Genomic DNA, 21,004 nt, shown 5'->3' with positions numbered 1-21,004 from the left:
CATGGGGACACTTGAGCAGTTTTCAGAGATTCCATTCATCATGAGTTTTCTTCATACATCTTCCCTTCATGATTGGGGAGACTTCATGGATACACCTTTGGTTTTGTTTCTTCCTAAGGGGAGGAATGTTGTTCGACGTTCGTGGAGTAGTTTCTTCATACATCGAGCTTCTATCATTGGTGTAGATTCTTCATTGAGGGAGGATCACAGTTTGACTTCTCTTCTTCTCTCATATGGGGGGGACTTTTTCCTCACATAGGGTTTTGTTCCTCACATACTTCTTTGAGAGTTCTCTTGTATAGCTTTCATCTCTCTTTTTGGGGGAGGGTTTTTTCCCATTGGGTTTTTCTCTCTTTCCCCACTTTGTGAGAGATTTCATTGCATTGGTTTGCATGCATTCGCATTTGTGCATGGGTACCTAACATGGCCTCGTAGCCGGGACCCATCTTGCATTGCTTAGTTGCATTGTAGACTTAAGTGCATTCCCCTAAGTTGCACTTAAGGGGGGGTGTTGGTGTAAATAATTATTCATCATGGATATTATTACACTTACTTAAGTTTACTTAGGATAATGCATTTCATAGTAGTTTGGATATGAGACACTTGGGTGTTTGTGCCACATTGGGATAGTGTGTGTAGGAGAAATTCCACCTTTTATGGTGTTGATCTTGTTATTACACTATCATATCCACTTATTGTGGAGTGATAATTCCACCTTCGGTGGGTGATCCACCTCATGTGGAATATTATACTATTCCTCCTACCTACCCACACCTATTTCCTACCTACCCTTGTTTCTTATTGAGCCACATGTCATATTTGTGTGCTCATACATATCCCTAGCCTTGCCTATATAAGCAGGCTCATCTACATTGTATGTAACAACAACAACAATTATTGATCATTTTTCTATTGATGAGAATACAGTTTATTCTTGTCCCATATTATGTCTCTATCTTGTACATTTCATTGACCTCTTGATCTTGGCAAAATCCAACAATATTTATACCTATTTGCATATAAAAATGTATATATATATATATATATATATATTATATTTAAAAAAAATATAAATTAAAAAAAACAAGGAAAAAGAATAGAGCAAAGGGAAATGGGGAGGGAAAGGTCGGGGCCTCGGCCGCGCAGGGCACGCAGTCCCTGTGCGGGCTGCGTCCCTCACAGAGGCCGCAACCTCTGTGCGGGCCGCATCCCTCATAGGGGCTTGCGGCTCCTTGTGTGGGTCGTGCTCCGCACCAGTGGCCGCAACCACTATGCGGACCGCGACGCACACAGTGGCCAAGGCCATTGTGTGGGCCACGACCCCCATAGTGGGTCGTCCCACTAGTGGCGCCTCCTCCACCTAATTGCCATGGCCACCACATAAAACCTTCACTCGGCCCTGCAAAAACAATTAGCATTAAAAAAAATATAAAACCCTAGCTCGGTTAGTGCTAGGGTAAAAAAATATAATAAAGAAATAGGAAAAAAAAGTATAGAGAGGTTTCTTTTATAATGTATTTTAAATTTAGGGTTTACATTGGGATTTTTCTAAAGAAGTGGAAATTAATATAATATTTAAATATATATATATATATTTAAATATTATATTAATTTCCACTCCTTTAAAAAAATCCCCATATAAACTATATATATATATATATATACCAATACATATTGAGTTTGAAAGTATAAGAGAATAAGACAATTTTGGATTAAATATTTTAATATATGGTTATAAATTATATTTGTTTTTTTAATAAACATATGGGGTTATGTTTAAGTTATGAAATTGTTTTGTTTAAAATTTAATAGAACTTTATATTAAGTTGGGTAAGGTTAATTTGGCCATTGGGAAATATTTACGCTTTATAGGAAAATAATTATTACCAATTTAATTGAACCTTAGTTGATTTAGTTTAATCTTATTTTAATTAATGTTGAATAAATTATAGACTATTCTAATTAATGTTGAATAAATTATAGACTTTTATGATCTAAGAATTAGGACTAAATTAATTAGTTTCCTAGGGAAAAATACAAGTATTGGTTATTGGAGATTAATTTTATCTTCATATACTATTTTAATGAGTTTGATTTAATTAATCTATTGACTAAGTTTGATGAGAAAATAAATTAAATCATTTAGTATTCCACAAACAAATTTTAAATTAATTTCGTTACTTGATTTAATATCAGAGTTAGCTCGAATTTAGTTTTGACAAAACATGTTAGTGCATGTCATGTTAGCGAACTTTTTTGTTATATAGTTGTTATTTTTTTAAAAAAAAATTATCCCGTTCTTGCCCTAAATTTTGGGCATGACAATCTTCCCTAACTGACATTCCTTGCACAAAGAATTCACCAGTTTGTCCAACTGTGACAAAACTCTTACTAATTTGGACTTACTGACTTTTACAATGTTATCAAAATTTGCATGATAGAATCTTTGATGCCAAAGCCAACTATCTTCTACTTTTTCAATTAAACAACTATTGAATTTAGAACTTAAATGAAACAAGTTACCTTTGGTCTATTTGCTGGTTGCAATTAGTTCACCTTTGCTTTCATAAATCTTGCAGACTCCATTCTTAAGTTCCAGTGGGTAACCTTTGTCATTGAGTTGAGCAACACTCAAAAGATTGTGTTTCACTCCTTCAACCCAATAGACATCATTTGCACTGCTTTTTCCATTCAAAGAGATGGATCCTTTCCCTTTCACCATGCAGGGTGAGTCATTTCCAAATCTCACAAGACCTCCATTAAACTCTCTCAAAGTAAGAAACTTACTCTGATCATCGGTCATGTGGTATGAACAACCACTATCTATAATCCAATCATCTGAACTATCCATGTGAGAGACTAATGCCTTTTGATCTGATGTCTCTTCTTTAATAGAAAGAAAGACAATGTCCTCATTCACATCTTCCTCAGATTCCTCATTTATAAATCCTCCATCCAATGCAATGAGACAATCTCTTTTACCTTTTCCTTTATACTTCTTATACTTCTAACGTTTTTGCTCATCATCTCCATTAGGACAGTTAGCAGCAATATGTCCAATTCAGTTACATGCAAAACACTTCAAAGGTAATTTACCTCTGTAGTTATTGGTGCCTTTGGGTAATCGCTTGGCCAACAATGCTTCAAGCTCAATCAAACTGTCTTCATCATGTACCTCTCTGTTGGATCTCAACTCATGATTGTAGCTAACTTCTCTTCTTTTCCTTACTGTTGGGGTTGAAACTAAGGCTCTAAATGTGGATTCTAATCTCTAAACACTTCCATCAAAACCATTTAATTCAAATACAGTTAATTTACAAATGATGGAGTTAAGAGTTACCTTTGTTTTATCAATAGACTTGAGTTCCTGAATGGTTGCAACTCAGATAGCATAGACATATAGAAGGGTTATCAACACCTTACTAACCACTGTGGTATCCTCCACTATACCTCCAACACTTTTGATCTCTCTGACTATCTCCTTGATCCTCTATCAACACTGTTGAATGTTTTCTCCTTCAGCTACCCGCATATCATCAAATTTACCTCTCAGGCTCTCTTCTTTGGTAATCTTAACATGCTCATCACCGCTATAGATAGATTCCAATTTATTCCATACTTCAAAAGAATTCTCCAATCCATGGACATCAACAAACTCAGAATTGAACAAGGAACTGATAATGGCCTCCAATTCTTGATTGTTCTCCCGTTGCTCCTTCTTTTGATCATCTGACAAAATCCCTCTAGGCAAGTTATATTTAGTAACAACATGTTCCCAATATTGACTTCCTAATCTCTTGATATAGATCTTCATCCTATCACAACAGATTATGTAGTTTTCCCTATTGAACTTCAGATATTCTTTCTTCATCATGTTCTCCTAGATCTTTTCCTCAAGATTTTAGGCTTAAACACAAGAGGACCTCAAATGCTCTAATACCAATTGATAATATGATGAAACAATAAGGCTTTGGTCAACTATTGAGAGGGGGGGTAAATCAGTAGATAGAAAATAAACTAAACTTTCACCAAACTTAATCCCAACTCAAAAACAACTTGCTAAACTAAACTAGTTTAGACAATGTACCAAAAACTGCAGTTGCACTGTCAATATTTATCAATTGACCAAAACATGAATGATACAATGTAACTGATCTAAAAGTCACATACCATTTAACCAAAATATTAAACCACTTCACTAACTGTTGGGAGTGATTAAAATTGAGCCAAAGTTTAGAGGCCCATTTCAAAATTTTGCTCTGCATGTCAGAAAAGTACCTAAATAAGTCAGTTTGAATGGCCTAGCTAGCAAGGAGGTAAATGAAGCCAGTTGATCTTAAGGGGGTAAGGCTCGGGATTCATGTCCCACACCTTTCATTTGGCCTATGCAGTGATGTGCAACTTTTAGAGTTCAATTTGGATAATTTTATGAGGTACCCAGTTTGAGGGGTGAGCTGGAAGTGCATTTTAGGCACAAATGCAGTTTTTATTGAGTAGCCTACTTTGACCGATTACATCTTTTGCCTTGTTGATCGTCATGGAGAAATTCAAAATGGATTCAATTCTATGCATTAATGTGAGTTAGCCTACAAAATTTCAAGTCTTGATGAATCCATTTGTTCAGTTTTCATAGCCAAATCTGTTTGTAGTTTGTGTGTTTTGGCAAGTCCCTGTTTTGACAGCTAGTCGGAGCCCTGTTTTGCATAAGTGTAAAAGTTGCCTCAGTAAGCGTCATGTCAAAATGTTTGTTCTGGGCTAATGTTGGTATAAATGATGAGGAAAATTTAAAATTTCAAACCTTTATCAATCCGTTTGATTGGTTTTCAAAAGAGCTCATTTTGCCATCAAATTCAGTTATCCGTACTTTCAGTGATATATCAGTTAATGTAGCTATTTTTGTGAGCACGCCGTTTGCATCCTATCAGTCTGGTGATCGAGCTGAGAATTCAAAGATTTAATATGTACTTTAAGGTACCTATGTTCCAAATTTGAGGACCTACGAAGGTCGTTTGATATTTTTGAGAAAGGCGTCATGTGTTGCCAGGACATTGACTTCATCAGGTGCGCAATGTCGACAAAGCCAGTTAGGCATTTTCAAAAATTAATATCTCTTCGCTCGGGACTCATCTTGAGAAACCGTTTGGTAGAAGTCATCCTTGTATATCAGAGTACACGCCTGTCATATGGTGAGCTCCAGAAAGGTGTTTTGACAGGTTCGAAAATTATGTCTTCGCGATTAAATATGAAAATTGTGGCGTAATTGCCTGAAAGTTGCAAAATGCAATTTTATGATCCGAAAATGATGCCGATCATTTCTAGAGGTATGTTTGAGGTCCATGAAGCTTTTCATAGGTCAGTTGCATGAAAACGAATTTTTTTTTAGTCAGACCCACTTTGGGGCCTGACTTGGCTCATGCCTGCGCATTAATTTTGTGACAGAATGGTTTTCATTTCATGGAATTTCAACTTCTAGACATAATCGAGTAAGTGATTAATGCTATTGGCTTACTCAAGGTTGAATGTTCTATAGTGGTGTATTAGAGATTCCAATCTTTAAAAAAAACAAAAAACTTATGCAATGGAAGCCGATGGTCTTGGAATAGATGTTTGAAACATCAAAAACTCCATGCAATGGCATTATGGTAGCTGGAGTGTGGTACGTGGGTCTTCATGTGTGCTCTTTGATTGCAAGTGTGGTGTAGATCTCCTTTCCTTAGTCTTCCTTGCTATGTAGAGAGCAAATTTGGGAAAATAAATTGAAATCATCAAGCAAATGCAATATGGCAGATTTGATGCCAAATCTCCCATACAACATGTAAAAACCCAGCCAAAGCAAAGAAGTGGCAGCATGGCATGTAAGGAAATGTAAAAATTTCAAACCAAATGCAAATTTCCTCCTCTCTACGTGCATAAGTAAAGGTCATTCAAAGTTTCAAACAAATGCATAGACCGTGGCAGCTGGGAAAGGTTTAATAAACCTTAAACTTAATGAAATTGCAGTTGCATACCAGCACTATCCCTCCCACGTGTGAGCAGCACCAAGGGAACTTCAACAAATTGTAAATTGGCAGTCTTCTCCTCCTTGCCATGAGCTTTTGGGAGGTGGGTGAGCATAATTTTTAAAACTTCAATGGAAGTTTTCCCTGGCAGATGTAAACACAAATCCATGCCCTTTGCAAGTCCTTTATGTTTCACGTGGATTTTGGAAGGCTACGTTGGAGCTCCAGTGGTGTGGGAAATGTTTTAAAACTATAGCAAATCATTAGAAGCTAAAAAGAGAATGCTAATTGGCAGTGGTAAAGTTGATATTCCCCTCTTCTCACGTGGTAGCTAGTGAAAGGGGCATTTTGAAACAACAAATTGCCAATCAAATGCAAATTGCCAGGAACATGTTATGGTTGGGCAGCAAAAGGATTAGAAATTGTAAAGCATTTGCAATTAGCAAAGCTTCATTTGCAAAGTATCCTCCCTACTGTGAGTCATTACTTGTTGTAAACCTTTACAAATAAAAACCATGTCCCAGCAACAAATAAAAGCCATGTCCCAACAACAAATAAAAGCCATTTGCCAGCATCTTTTCTGTGTTGAAGGATGAGGCTATGTAGCCAAGTAAATACAAGTGTAGATTTAAAGAAATCTCTTCCCCTCTGCGTGGGTCTTTGGCTGTTAAAAGACTGAGGTTAAAACTCCAATGGAAAATGTAAACAACAATATGGGCTTTCCTCCTCCCACACATGGTTTAGAATGCATTTAACAAATGTAGTTGAAAGGCGAAATGAAGAAAAAGCCATAAAAAGACTCTCAAGCAATACAAATGACAGAAAACACCATTTAAAACTCAGTAAAAGCTCCAAAATTTGCAGTTCCAGGCTAAAACCATTATCCCACATTGGTTGGGCGAGAGCATTTTTTGATCTTTATAAGCAAAAACACACTCATCTAATATGTCAAAGCCATAAAGGCTTTTGACGGATGGTGCTTGATGGCACCCAAGGTGGACCCACAAGTGAGCACAGATCCCGAGGCGATGGAGGTGATTGGGCGGCGACTAGGTGGATCCCACGCAGGCACACTTCCCGAGGCAAACAAGCAAAAATTTTGCAGAGGAAGGCTGGCTTAACGAGTGAGCAAGTTCGAGATGGATCAACGGTGCACGCGGTTTCGCGAAGGCGAGATGCATGGAAGTTAAGCTCTGCGAAGTTGCGAAAAGGGTAAATGTCGAGCATGTTTGATCAAGATCGACGGCCCGCACGGTTTCACAGATTGAAGATGCACGAACGTTAGACCCTGCAAAGTTGCAAAAGCCAGGTGGCATGTGCGGTCAGCATCCAGCAGGTAGGTCCCATCCCGGTGACGATGAGGTGGTGCATAGGTGGCAATGATGTGGCGCTGAGGTGGTGTACACGTGGTGGCCAAGTGACGGATGAGCAAGCGAACATGTGGCGGTGATGAGGTGTCATCCCAAGTGGCACCCAGTGGACCCCATCAACCAATCAGACCCTGCCACGTGGCAAAAGCATCAGGACCAAATGGAGGCAAAAATCAAATTTAAAATGAATAAATGATATAGTTCTGACTATATTAAAATTCAAAAAATTTAAATGATTGAGCACAAATGGAGATTAATTCACCCAGGGTCTAAATATTGGCCAAAATATAAAGTGTTATATGTTTTTGGAAAGCTCTCAGAGTGAGGAATCCGATTATGGGGTTAATTTTGACAAATGTGGGATATTTTGGAAGCAGTTTGACTGGGAGTAAAATTCAGTTAGAGAGAAGATATTTGATATTTTTCAGTTGCAGATTTGATTTTCTTCCCTCCTCTTTTTATTCCCAATTCTTCTCAGTTGTAAGGGTTCCAGAATTCTGTGAGGAAGTGCTCCAGATTTGATGGCTTCCACTTTCAGAATATCATGACACAGATTTGTGAATTCTTCTGTTTGGTTTCAGGGTACAGAGATTGCAGTGCAGTGTTGTAAATATGGTTTTAATTGTAGGTCTTACTTGTGTCAGGCATGAGTAATTTCCCACAAGGTTGTCTCTATGATATGTTTTTTTCATTATTATGAATTCAATCCTCAAGGAGGATGAAATTTGTCATCTCAAGGAGATTGTATGATTGTTTGTAGACATTCTTCAATTAAGAGTTTAAACTCTGTAGTCAATCATAAATAATGAAATAATGTATCCAGATCTGATAAAATTGTGAATGAATCAAATAGTGCATTAATATAAGGTATTGATGCATGAATATCTTGTTTAAGGAAAACAAACTTGCATCTATGATTCATATTTGTAGTTCTGTGAGTGACTCTGCTGCCTAATGAACAAGGCACTAGTCTTTGACAGATTTGGGAATGGTCTCAGATATACATTTTAAAAGATAAATCTATTTCCCTTTATGTTTAGGGGTTAATGTTCTATCCTTCCAAAGCTCTATTTCACCTCTTATTTATATAAGATCCAACCCATCTGTACATGTTACCTAATTTGGTGAGCTTGTGGAATGGTTTGTCTGCTCATTGTTGATGCAGTCTTATGTTTGTGATTGTTGTATTCAATGCATCAAAAAGGTGTCCCCCCTAGGTCTAGTAGAACCTAAAGTTCGGAAGGATCATTAGGATCCTATGTTATGTTGTCCAAGCCCTGAGGTGTTTCATTGATTGAGATTGGCTATCTCATAGATAGATTTACAGGTGTCTTGGGTTATCACTTTTGGTGAACAACAAAAATGGCGACTCCGCTGGGGACAAAGGTGTAAGAATTTTATCAAGTCAAATCCATGAGTCTGACCATATCCATTTGAGGAAAGAGTCATAAATGTTTTGTAAATCTGAAAGTGTTTTCAGATCTATTGTTGTCTACCTGGTAGTGTTGTATGAAGTCAGGAATGTCTTCTCTGTATCATGAGAGTCAATTCCTATCCAAGTGTTGAAAGTCTAATATCTCTTTATCTTTGTGTAAGTCCAGATCTATTCATGTTTTGTAATGATTTTATAAATTCTCACAGCAGTGAGTGGCGACTCTGAAAGATCTCTACACCAATGTGCACTATTGTAAAAAAATTAAAGGATTTGGTGAGCTTGCAACAAAGAGGTAATAGAGGCTTGGAGTTTTGAGATTGAAGGTCTCAGTGAAAGGGAAAATGAAGTGAATAGCAACAACATTGATTTTTACCAGGTATTCCTCAAGGTTTTTGTGAAATTATGTGTTCCTTATGAGGTGAAAAAGTCACCATTGAAAGGAAAAGAAATTTACAATTTACATACTTCATTGAAATAAGTTTTTAGTCAGAAATATGGTGAGAAGTGTGTATGATTCTGAAAATTAGTGACTGCATATGTTTTGGAATGAATTTATGACACAATAAGATGCATGGTCAAAAAATAATGGTTCAGTGACTGTTATAAAACCTGATGGATCCAGATGTAGTTCCTAGATCTGTGAATCCTTTGTCAAATTTGAAAGAGATCAATATAGAAATTGAAAAATGTCTTCAAATGATCCAAGAGAGATTTGTCTGGTTGTTAAAAGGGAAAGTAGGGCTAAGAAGTAAAGGAGAATCATCATATGTCTTCTATGAAAGATTTTTAGCTGCATTGAACGAGCTTTCAACTAATAATAGACCCCCTGAGTCTGTTTTAATTGAGATATTCTTAGAGCTTTATGACCCAAACTCGGTTAATTGGTCTACTGCCTTCAGAGAAGAATGTGTTGAATCTATTAAAGAATGGATAGATATGATTGAAAGTAACCAATCTGAAAATATACACAAGATTAAAAATAATGAAGGAGATGAGCCCCTGAGTGGATGTACCTCCTATGATGCTGAATGTGATTATTCTCATCATGAAAGTTCAGATGTGTATTCAGAGTGAGAAGAAATTTGTGAGAACAGTGATTGTTCAACTAATCATGAGCCCGTTGAGGTTTCAGATGCTAATGATGTAGATCACCTTGTGGTTGATTTCAATCCACAATATGTTTGCAACCCCAGTTATGAAACTATGTTGCAACATGTAGCAACACATTATGGACAGCGTGATAAAGGATATGATGCAGATGCAAGTTGTTGTGATGATGAAATAAATGCGCATAGGGACATGAACACTGCAGATCCAATACCTTTATCAGATTGGGACAATGTTTATAGCTTAGAGGATGAAGCCAAGGAAAATGAAGAAGGAGGTTCACTATGTAGTGAGCAAATTTCAGAACTCTTAGCTGCTGATTTTCAGAGATGTGGATTCAAAAATGTGCCCAATATTTCATACCCACTCAGTATATGTTTTGATTCTGATGATGTTTTTGAGGGTGTAAAAAATGATACATATGATGTTGATTCTCTTCCTATGTTTGATAGACAAAATGATAATGCATATATGGTTGATAGGTATGATAATGAAGGTTCATATGTTGATATGAATTCTAGCTTTGATATGCATTATGAGGATCTACCTTTTAGAAGACATGACAGATCTGGGGTGTTTTTCTCAGATTTGCAAGGAGGAAATGAACCATTGGCAAGTAAAAATCATGTACTTTCATGTGTACAAAATGCTGATAGTTTTTGTGATCAGGAAGTTGAAGTGCAGTCATGTTATGAGGAAGTTTTCCTCTCTAGTTTGCAGGATATTATTGTGAAAGAGTGTTTATTATTTCAGCAAGCTAGCAATAAGGATCTGTCTAATATTCCCAACTTTTAGAGGGAGTCAGATTACTTCTCGTTTCAGCAGAGAAATAATGGTAAAAAATATGGCACTCTTTGCTCACCTAGTGACCAACCCTCTCAGCGTGTGTTTGATTTTCAGAGATATCATGATTATAAACATGTTGATGATTATGCTTTATATGACCAGCTGATTAGAAGTGGAAGTGTTTTTGATCAGGAAGATTGGAATGATGATCTCAACTTACCTCCAGTTTGTGGAAAAGAAAATCATGTTTTTGATAGAGGTAAGAATTGATTTCAGTTTTGATGGCCCTTGGCCATTTATAAGTTGTATATTTTGTACAGTCGCTTTGCTTTCAGTTGTGTGGTTTTCAATAAAGTGCCCTGTTGTCTGGGTAGAATAAGGAAGCCCTGTTTTTGAAATGAGATGAGAAGAGAAGAATGATCCGTCTTTTGGATGGTCTGCTTAACCAAAGATATCTGGATTCTTGTGTTGATCTTGCAATCAACCATCCCCAGTCAGAGCCACTGTTGGGACTGATTAAAATTGAGCCACAGTTTAGAGGCCCATTTCAAAATTTTGCTTTGCATGTCAGAAAAGTACCTAAATAAGTCAGTTTGAATGGCCTAGCTAGCAAGGAGGTAAATGAAGCCAGTTGATCTTCAGAGGGTAAGGCTCGGGATTCATGTCCCACACCTTTCATTTGGCCTATGCAGTGATGTGGAACTTTCAGAGTTCAATTTGGATAAGTTTATGAGGTACCCAGTTTGAGGGGTGAGCTGGAAGTGCATTTTAGGCACAAATGTAGTTTTTATTGAGTAGCCTACTTTGAGCGATAACATCTTTTTCCTTGTTGATCATCATGGAGAAATTCAAAATGGATTCAATTCTATGTATTAATGTGAGTCAGCCTGCAAAATTTCAAGTCTTGACGAATCCATTTGTTCAGTTTTCATAGCCAAATCTGTTTGCAGTTTGTGTGTTTTGGCAAGTCCTTGTTTCGACAGCTAGTCGGAGCCCTGTTTCGCATAAGTGTAAAAGTTGCCTCAGTAAGCGTCATGTCAGAATGTTTGTTCTGGGCTAATGTTGGTATAAATGATGAGCTACATTTAAAATTTCAAGCCTTTATCAATCCATTTGATCAGTTTTCAAAAGAGCTCATTTTGCCATCAAATTCAGTTATCTGTACTTTCAGTGATATATTAGTTAATGTAGCTATTTTTGTGAGCGCGTCGTTTGCATCCTATCAATTTGGTGATCGAACTAAGAATTCAAAGATTTAATATGTACTTTAAGGTACCTATGTTCCGAATTTGAGGACCTACGGAGGTCGTTTGATATTTTTGAGAAAGGCATCATGTGTTGCCAGGAAATTGACTTCATCAGGTGCGCAGTGTCGACAAAGCCAGTTGGGCATTTTAAAAAATTAATATCTCTTCGCTCGGGACTCATCTTGAGAAACCGTTTGGTAGAAGTCATCCTTGTATATCAGAGTACACACCTGTTAGATGGCGAGCTCCAAAAAGGTGTTTTGACAGGTTCAAAAATTATGTCTTCGCGATTAAATGCGAAAATTGTGGCGTAATTGCCTGAAAGTTGCAAAATGCAATTTTATGATCCGAAAATGATGTCGATCGTATCCAGAGGTATGTTTGAGGTCCGTGAAGCTTTTCAGAGGTCAGTTGCATGAAAACAAAATATTTTTTAGTCAGACCCACTTTGGGGCCCGACTTGGCTCATGCCTGCGCATTAATTTTGTGACAGAATGGTTTTCATTTCATGGAATTTCAACTTCTAGACATAATCGAGGAAGTGATTAATGCTATTGGCTTACTCAAGGTTGAATGTTCTACAGTGGTGTATTAGAGATTCCAATCTTTAAAATAAATAAAAAACTTATGCAATGGAAGCCGATGGTCTTGGAATAGATGTTTGAAACATCAAAAACTCCATGCAATGGCATTATGGTAGCTGGAGTGTGGTACGTGGGTCTTCATGTGTGCTCTTTGATTGTAAGTGTGGTGTGGATCTCCTTTCCTTAGTCTTCCCTGCTATGTAGAGAGCAAATTTGGGAAAATAAATTGAAATCATCAAGCAAATGCAATATGGCAGGTTTGATGCCAAATCTCCCATACAACATGTAAAAACCCAGCCAAAGCAAAGAAGTGGCAGTGTGGCATGTAAGGAAATGTAAAAATTTCAAACCAAATGCAAATTTCCTCCTCTCTACGTGCATAAGTAAAGGGCATTCAAAGTTTCAAACAAATGCACAAACCATGGCAGCTGGGAAAGGTTTAATAAACCTTAAACTTAATGAAATTGCAGTTGCATACTAGCACTCTCCCTCCCACATGTGAGCAGCACCAAGGGAACTTCAACAAATTGTAAATTGGCAATCTTCTCCTCCTTGCCATGAGCTTTTGGGAGGTGGGTGAGCAGAATTTTTAAAACTTCAATGCAAGTTTCCCCTGGCAGATGTAAACACAAATCCATGCCCTTTGCAAGTCCTTTATGTTTCATGTGGATTTTGGAACGCTACGTTGGATCTCCAGTGGTGTGGGAAATGTTTTCAAACTACTGAAAATCATTAGAAGCTAAAAAGAGAATGTTAATTGGCAATGGTAAAGTTGATATTCCCCTCTTCTCACATGGTAGTTGGTGAAAGGGGCATTTTGAAACAACAAATTGCCAGTCAAATGCAAATTGCCAGGAACATGTTATGGTTGGGCAGTAGAAGGATTAGAAATTGTAAAGCATTTGCAATTAGCAAAGCTTCATTTGCAAAGTATCCTCCCTATTGTGAGTCATTACTTGTTGTAAACCTTTACAAATAAAAACCATGTCCCAGCAACAAATTAAAACCATGTCCCAACAACAAATAAAAGCCATTTCCCAGCAATAAATAAAAGCCATTTGCTAGCATCTTTTTTGTGTTGAAGGATGAGGCTATGTAGCAAAGTTAATACAAGTGCAGATTTAAAGAAATCTCTTCCCCTCTGCGTGGGTCTTTGGCTGTTAAAAGACTAAGGTTAAAACTCCAATGGAAAATGTAAACAGCAAGATGGGCTTTCCTCCTCCCACGCATGGTTTAGAATGCATTTAACAAATGCAGTTGAAAGGCAAAATGAAGCAAAAGGCATAAAAAAACTCTCAAGCAATACAAATGACAGAAAACACCATTAAACACTCAGGAAAAGCTCCAAAATTTGCAGTTCCAGGCTAAAACCATTATCCCACATTGGCTGGGTGAGAGCATTTTTTGATCTTTATAAGAAAAAACACACTCATCTAATATGTCAAAGCCATAAAAGCTTTTGACAGATGGTGCTTGATGGCACCCAAGGTGGGCCCACGCGTGAGCACGGATCTCGAGGCAGCGGAGGTGATTGGGCGATGACTAGGTGGACCCCACGTAGGCACACTTCCCGAGGTAGACGGGTTAAATTTTGTAGAGGAAGGTCGGCTTAACGAGTGAGAAAGTTCGAGATGGATCAACGATGCGCGTGGGTTTGCGAATGCGAGATGCATGGAAGTTAAGCCCTGTGAAGTTGCAAAAAGGGTAAATGTCGAGCATGTTGGATCAAGATCGACGGCTCGCGCGGTTTTGCAGATTGAAGATGCACGAATTTTAGACCCTGCGAAGTTGCGAAAGCCAAGTGGCATGTGCAGTTAGCGTCCAGCAGGCAGGTCCCATCCCGGTGGCGATGAGGTGGTGCATAGGTGGCGATGATGTGGGACTAAGGTGGCGTACACGTGGTGGCCAAGTGACAGATGAGCAAGCGAACATGTGGCGGTGATGAGGTGTCGTCCCAGGTGGCACCCAGTGGACCCCATCAGCCAATTAGACCCTGCCACATTGCAAAAGCATCAGGACCAAATGGAGGCAAAAATCAAATTTAAAATGAATAAATGATATAGTTCTGACTATATTAAAATTCAAAAAATTTAAATGATTCAGCACAAATGGAGATTAATTCGCCCAGGGTCTAAATTTTGGCCAAAATATAAAGTGTTATATGTTTTTGGAAAGCTCTTGGAGTGAGGAATCCGATTATGGGGTTAATTTTGACGAATGTTGGATATTTTGGAAGAAATTTGGCCAAGAGTAAAATTCCGTTAAAGAGAAGATATTTGATATTTTTCAGTTGCAGATTTGATTTTCTTCCCTCCTCTTTTTATTCCCAATTCTTCTCAGTTGTAAGGGTTCCAGAATTCTGTGAGGAAGTGCTCCAGATTTGATGGCTTCCACTTTCTGAATATCATGACCCAGATTTGTGAATGCTTCTATTTGGTTTCAGGGTACAGAGATTGCAGTGCAGTGTTGTAAATATGGTTTTAATTGCAGGTCTTACTTATGTCAGGCATGAGTAATTTCTCACAAGATTGTCTCTGTGATATGTTTTTTTCATTATTATGAATTCAATCCTCAAGGAGGATGAAATTTGTCATCTCAAGGAGATTGTATGATTGTTTGTAGGCATTCTTCAATGAAGAGTTTAAACTCTGTAGTCAATCATAAATAATGAAATAATATATCCAAATCTTATTAAATTGTGAATGAATCAAATAGTGCATTAATATAAGGTATTGATGCATGAATATCTTGTTTAAGGAAAACAAACTTGCATCTATGATTCATATTTGTAGTTCTGTGAGTGACTCTGGTGCCCAATGAACAAGGCACTAGTCTTTGACAGATTTGGGAATGGTCTCAGATATACATTTTAAAAGATAAATCTATTTCCCTTTATGTTTAGGGGTTAATGTTCTGTCCTTCCAAATCTCTATTTCACCTATTATTTGTATAAGATCCAGCCCATCTGTACATGTTACCTAATTTGGTGAGCTTGTGGAATGGTTTGTCTGCTCATTGTTGATGCAGTCTTATGTTTGTGATTGTTGTATTCAATGCATCAAAAGGGTGTCCCCCCCTAGGTCTAGTAGAACCTGAAGTGCAGGAGGATCATTAGGATCCTATGTTATGTTGTCCAAGCCCTGAGGTGTTTCATTGATTGAGATTGGCTATCTCATAGATAGATTTACAAGTGTCTTGGGTTATCACTTTTGGTGAACAACACTAACATCAATAATAGCTCATTTCAGATCACTTCTGGTCATCTAAACATATCTAAGTGGCTTTACCAGTTAATCATATCAACCATATTAAAACACATCCACAAAATAATTCACCACTTGACACAATGATTTTTCACGTGGAAACCCAAATGGGAAAAACCACGGTGGGGATGGATACCCACAATTATTTTGAAATCTTTTGAAGTTATCCTGGTTAGGAGCCAAGCCTTGTTAGAATCTTATACAATAATGTCATGTTAAGAAAAGATCTTGTTAGGGACCACCCAGTTAAGGGATTGACTACAATACCCTATTAAAGGCAATACCCTATTAGGAGTAACCTCGGTAGAGGATTTAAAATCCAAGCTAATGGATCACCTGGTTAGAGGATTTAAATAACACCAAGCAATTTAAAGCTTACTTGGTTAAGGGATTTAACTGTTGTAATGGTTATATAACAACAGGGTCTTTGTTGATCTAGTAATAGCACTGCTCTACTTAGTCAGATCCTTTTGTGCTCCTATCTGCCTTCACAACATTCTGCAGACACTCCTTCTGGTTTGGCAACAATCTCACTACTACACTTAACCAAATTGCCAACAAAATTACAAAATAACTCATCGACCTTAAATATAAATACAACATGTCGGTAACACATCACAAAACCTACAGATCTCATAGAGATTACAAACATATCGGTTCAATCATGACCTTTAGATTACATAGCAATCAACTACACATTATTCTAGACAAATTTAACCGCTCCTGGATCACCGCACATTGGATCCTTTAGCTCATCACGCATTTTCCACTTCATGCTATGCATTTGATGATTCCCAAGATAAACGGTTATCTTCACACACCAAATCCACTTTGAAACTCATCACATGCATCATGCTTACATGGCATCTTCATCTTGGATCATCATTCGATCAAATATCATCACAACTGATTCACCAAGATCCATCAGTTAGGGTTCAACATATCAACTGGTTAGGGTTACCAGTTGATCACTCTACTTGAATAACAATACCGGTTTCCTTAACTGCTTTACTATTGGTTTCTTTGCTGCATCATTACCAGTTGCAATACACCATCATTACTGGTTACTATTGACATCAATGACAACACTATACTTCATCAATGCAATCTTCATGCAATGCCAATAATCTCCCCCTTTGGTATTGATTGCAATACAAATATCAACCGTTTGATTGTAATGATTGAGAGTAATGCACATACATAGGTATAGGAATCCTGGTTTACATTTTTCCATATACTCTCCTTCAACTGTATCTCCATGTCTTTAGCTGGTAACTGGCTATCAATCATATATAGTTCTTCTCCCCCTTTGACAACAATGCCAAAGTGAAGGGTAACCATTCCATGCTTCACTAATCTATAGTAAGCTGCTCCTTCTATGGAGTAGCTCCACTCTACACCAATCCTACTAAAATATTTTCAATAAGCTTCGGGAGTGATGTCTTCCAAAACTGCTTAATTGCCTTCATGTAGGGGTACAACCCCTAACTTACCTCTAAGATACTCAAATGTAGCCTTAGGTAGAGGTTTATTAAAGATATCTGCTAGCTTTTCCTTAGTAGATACATGCTCCAGTGACACATCTTTACTTTGCACTTTCTCTATCAAGAAATGATACTTCAGCTCAAGATGCTTTGTCCTAGCATGCAACATCGGGTTCTTAGAAATGTTTATTGCACTGGTGTTATCACATAAAATGTTACTGGTTCTGATAGCTTCAACTTGAAACCTTCCAGAACGTGTTTCATCCAAATTGCTTGGGTACAATTCATATATGTTGCAACATATTCAGCTTATGCAGTTAATTGTGAGATACAACTTTGTTTTTTGCTGCTCCAAGAAACTAGTCTTCCTCCAAGAAAGAATGCTCCTCCTTTTGTACTCTTCCTGTTATCAACATTGCCTGCCCAATCTGCATCTGTATAGACTTTTAAGTCAAATTCTCCTTCATATGGATACCATAATCCATAATCAATTGTGCCTTTTAGATATCTAAATATTCTTTAAGTTTCTATCATGTGTGTCTCCTTCAGGGTCTTCTTAAATCTGGCAACCAATCCTACTGCATGAGCAATGTCCACTCTGCTATGGACAACATAATGTAGTTTACCTATCTTTGACCTGTACTTTTTTTCATCCATTGATGCAAAATCATTGTCCTTAGATAGTTTACAACCTATAACCATTGGTGTTCGAACTGGTTTACAATCTCCCATTCCAAAAGTCTTCAAAACTTCTTTCACATACTTTGACTGTGTGATGAAAATACCATCCTTCATCTGTTGGATTTGCAAACCTATGAAGAATTTTATCTCACCTTCCAATGACATCTCAAACTCATTCTTCATCTCATTAGAAAAGTCATGACACATATCATCATTTCCTCCAAAAATGATATGATCAACAAATACCTCACTTACTAGTATCTTATCTCCTTGTAACTTGAGATATATGTCACTGTCTTCATTGGTTCTCTAAAAACCTATCTTCACCAAGTGAGAGTGCAATATTTCATACCATGCTCTAGGTACTTGCTTCAGTCCATATAATGCCTTATGTAATTTGTACACCATGTTATTTTCTACAGTTAAAGCATAACCATCTGGTTGTTCAATCTAGACTTCCTCTTCCAATATTCCATTTAGGAATGTTGGCTTAACATCCATTTGATATACTTTAAATCCTTTGTATGCTGCAAATGCAAGTAGATTGCTTAGTATTTCTAATATTACAGCTGGTGCAAATGTCTCACCATAGTCTTCACCTTGTTCTTGTGCATATCCTTTGCATACGAGTCTGGCTTTATTTCTGACCACTACTCCAACTTCATGTAGTTTATTTTTGAATACCCATTTTGTACCTATTATGTTCTTGTTCTCTAGTCTAGGTACCAATGACCAAGTATTGTTGTTCTCTATTTGGTCAAGTTATTCTTCCATTGCCTTGATCCAAACTTCATCTTCAAATGCTTCTTTTGTAATTCTAGGTTCAATGGTGGAAATCACACAAGAGTTCTTTCTAAGCTTTATTCTTATTAGCACACCTGCATTCATGTTGGTATTTGTATGAAGATTGCATTAATGAAATGTTATGTTGTCATTGATGTCAATTGTAGTTAGTAATGATGTTGTTATAATGTTGTTTTGTAACCGGAAGGAAGAGCTAGTGAAGGAACTACAACCAGTAGGTGAGTTTGTGGAGTGAACCGATATTGCTAGGTATTGGAGAGTTGAACTGGTAAACCCTACCTATTGGTATGATAAACCCTAACCGATTAAGTTTGGTGAATTGGTTGTATTGGTTTATGACCTAATGATGAGTGGTACTGATTATGACACGTATGCATGTTGTATGAGTAGAGCTGCAAATGATTTTTGGCACATTGAGATAATGGTTTTTATCTTGGGAATGAGCCAGTTCATTGCATGTAATGCAAACCATGTGATGAGTTACAATGTTTGATGAAGTGGTGATCAAGGAGCGATTGAGGCTATCTTAAATGATGTGCAAAGATTATTATGTAATCCAATGGTCATACTTGAACTAATTTTTTTGTAATCTCTATGAGAGAATTAGGTTGTGTGTTGTTACTGACCTATTCATTTGTTTATAAGGTCAATGAGTTGTTTTATTGAAGAGTTGGCAAATTTTTAGTTGAGTGTGGTTGTCGAACCGGATGATGTATCTGTAGTTTATGTAAATGCAAATAGGAGCATGAAAAGGATCTGAACAAGCAAGTGTAGTGTTATTCAAATAGATTAGCAAACCCCTATTATTTTCTAACAATTACAGCAGGAAAATCCCCTAACCGAGTAAGCTCTAACAAGCTTAGTGTTATTCAAATCCTCTAACCAGGTGGTCCATTAGCTTGGATTTCAAATACTCTATCGAGGTTACTCCTCATAGGGTATTGCTTCTAATTGGGCATTATAGTCAATCCCTTAACCAAGTGATCCCTAACAGGATCTATTCTTAACAGAACTTTTGTAAAAGCTTTAACAGGCTTGGCTCCTAATAGGGAGAACTTCAAAAGAGTTCATAATACTTGTGGGTATTCATCCCCACCATGGTTTTTCCCATTTGGTTTTCCACGTCAAAAATATTATGTCAAGTGGTGAATGTTTTGTGGTTATGTTTACTATGGTTGAATTGCTTAACTGATAAATCCACTTTGATATGTTATGTTAACTGAGAACAATTTGAAATGAGGTTTTACTTATGTCAGTAAAGTATTTGGATGTTTGTGAGATTAAAGTTGTTTTACTGATAATCTGTTATAACAGTCAACCGATTTAACTTGACGGTGATATTACATTTGTAGTTTAGTGGTTTAACTTGTCAATTCTGAGTTTTCTTTGAGAGGTTGATTCTGAGATTGGTGAAATTTTATATCAGTTTTTTATCTACTGATTCACCCCCCCCCCTCAGTAGTTGACCAGATCCTTATTCTATCATCATACCATCAATTGGTATCAGAGCTTCTCAGGTCCTCTAAGGTCTAAGCCTAACATCTTGAGGTAAATATCTTATAGAACATGATGAAGAAGGAAGGTCCAAAGTTTAATAGACAGAACTACAAAAGATGGTGTGATAGAATGAAAATTTATATCAAGAGTCTAGGAAGTCAATACTGGGAACATGTTGGTACTCAATATGTTGCACCTAGTGAGATTATCACTGATGATCAAAAGAAAGAGGAACAAAAAAATAATCAAGCACTGGAGGCTATTATCAATTCTTTGTCTGATGCAAAATGTGTTGATGTCCATGGTTTGGAGACTGCATATGAGGTATAGAAGAAACTTGAAGAGATTTATAGCAATGATGAACATGTGAAGATTTCCAAAGAAGAGAGTCTAAGAGAAAAATTTGATGACATGTGGATGGCTGAAGGTGAGAATATACAACAATATGGTCAGAGAATAAAAGAGATAGTTGGTGAGATCAAGAGTGCTGGTGGTAAAGTGGAAGATGCCACAATGGTTAGCAAGGTGTTGAGAACCCTTTTACTGGTCTACGCTATCTGAGTTGCAGCCATTCAGGAGCTAAAGTCAATTGACAAACTAAGGTAACCCTTGACTCCATCATTGGTAAGCTTACTACTTTTGAATTAAATGGTTATAATGGTAGTATTCAAAAATCTGAATCTGTATTTAGAGCTTCAGTTTCTAACCCATCTATGAGGAAAAGTAGAGATGTCAATCACAATTATG

Source organism: Cryptomeria japonica, chromosome 6 (genome assembly GCF_030272615.1).
Source record: "Cryptomeria japonica chromosome 6, Sugi_1.0, whole genome shotgun sequence".
NCBI lineage: Eukaryota > Viridiplantae > Streptophyta > Pinopsida > Cupressales > Cupressaceae > Cryptomeria > Cryptomeria japonica.
This window is presented reverse-complemented; position numbering follows the sequence as displayed.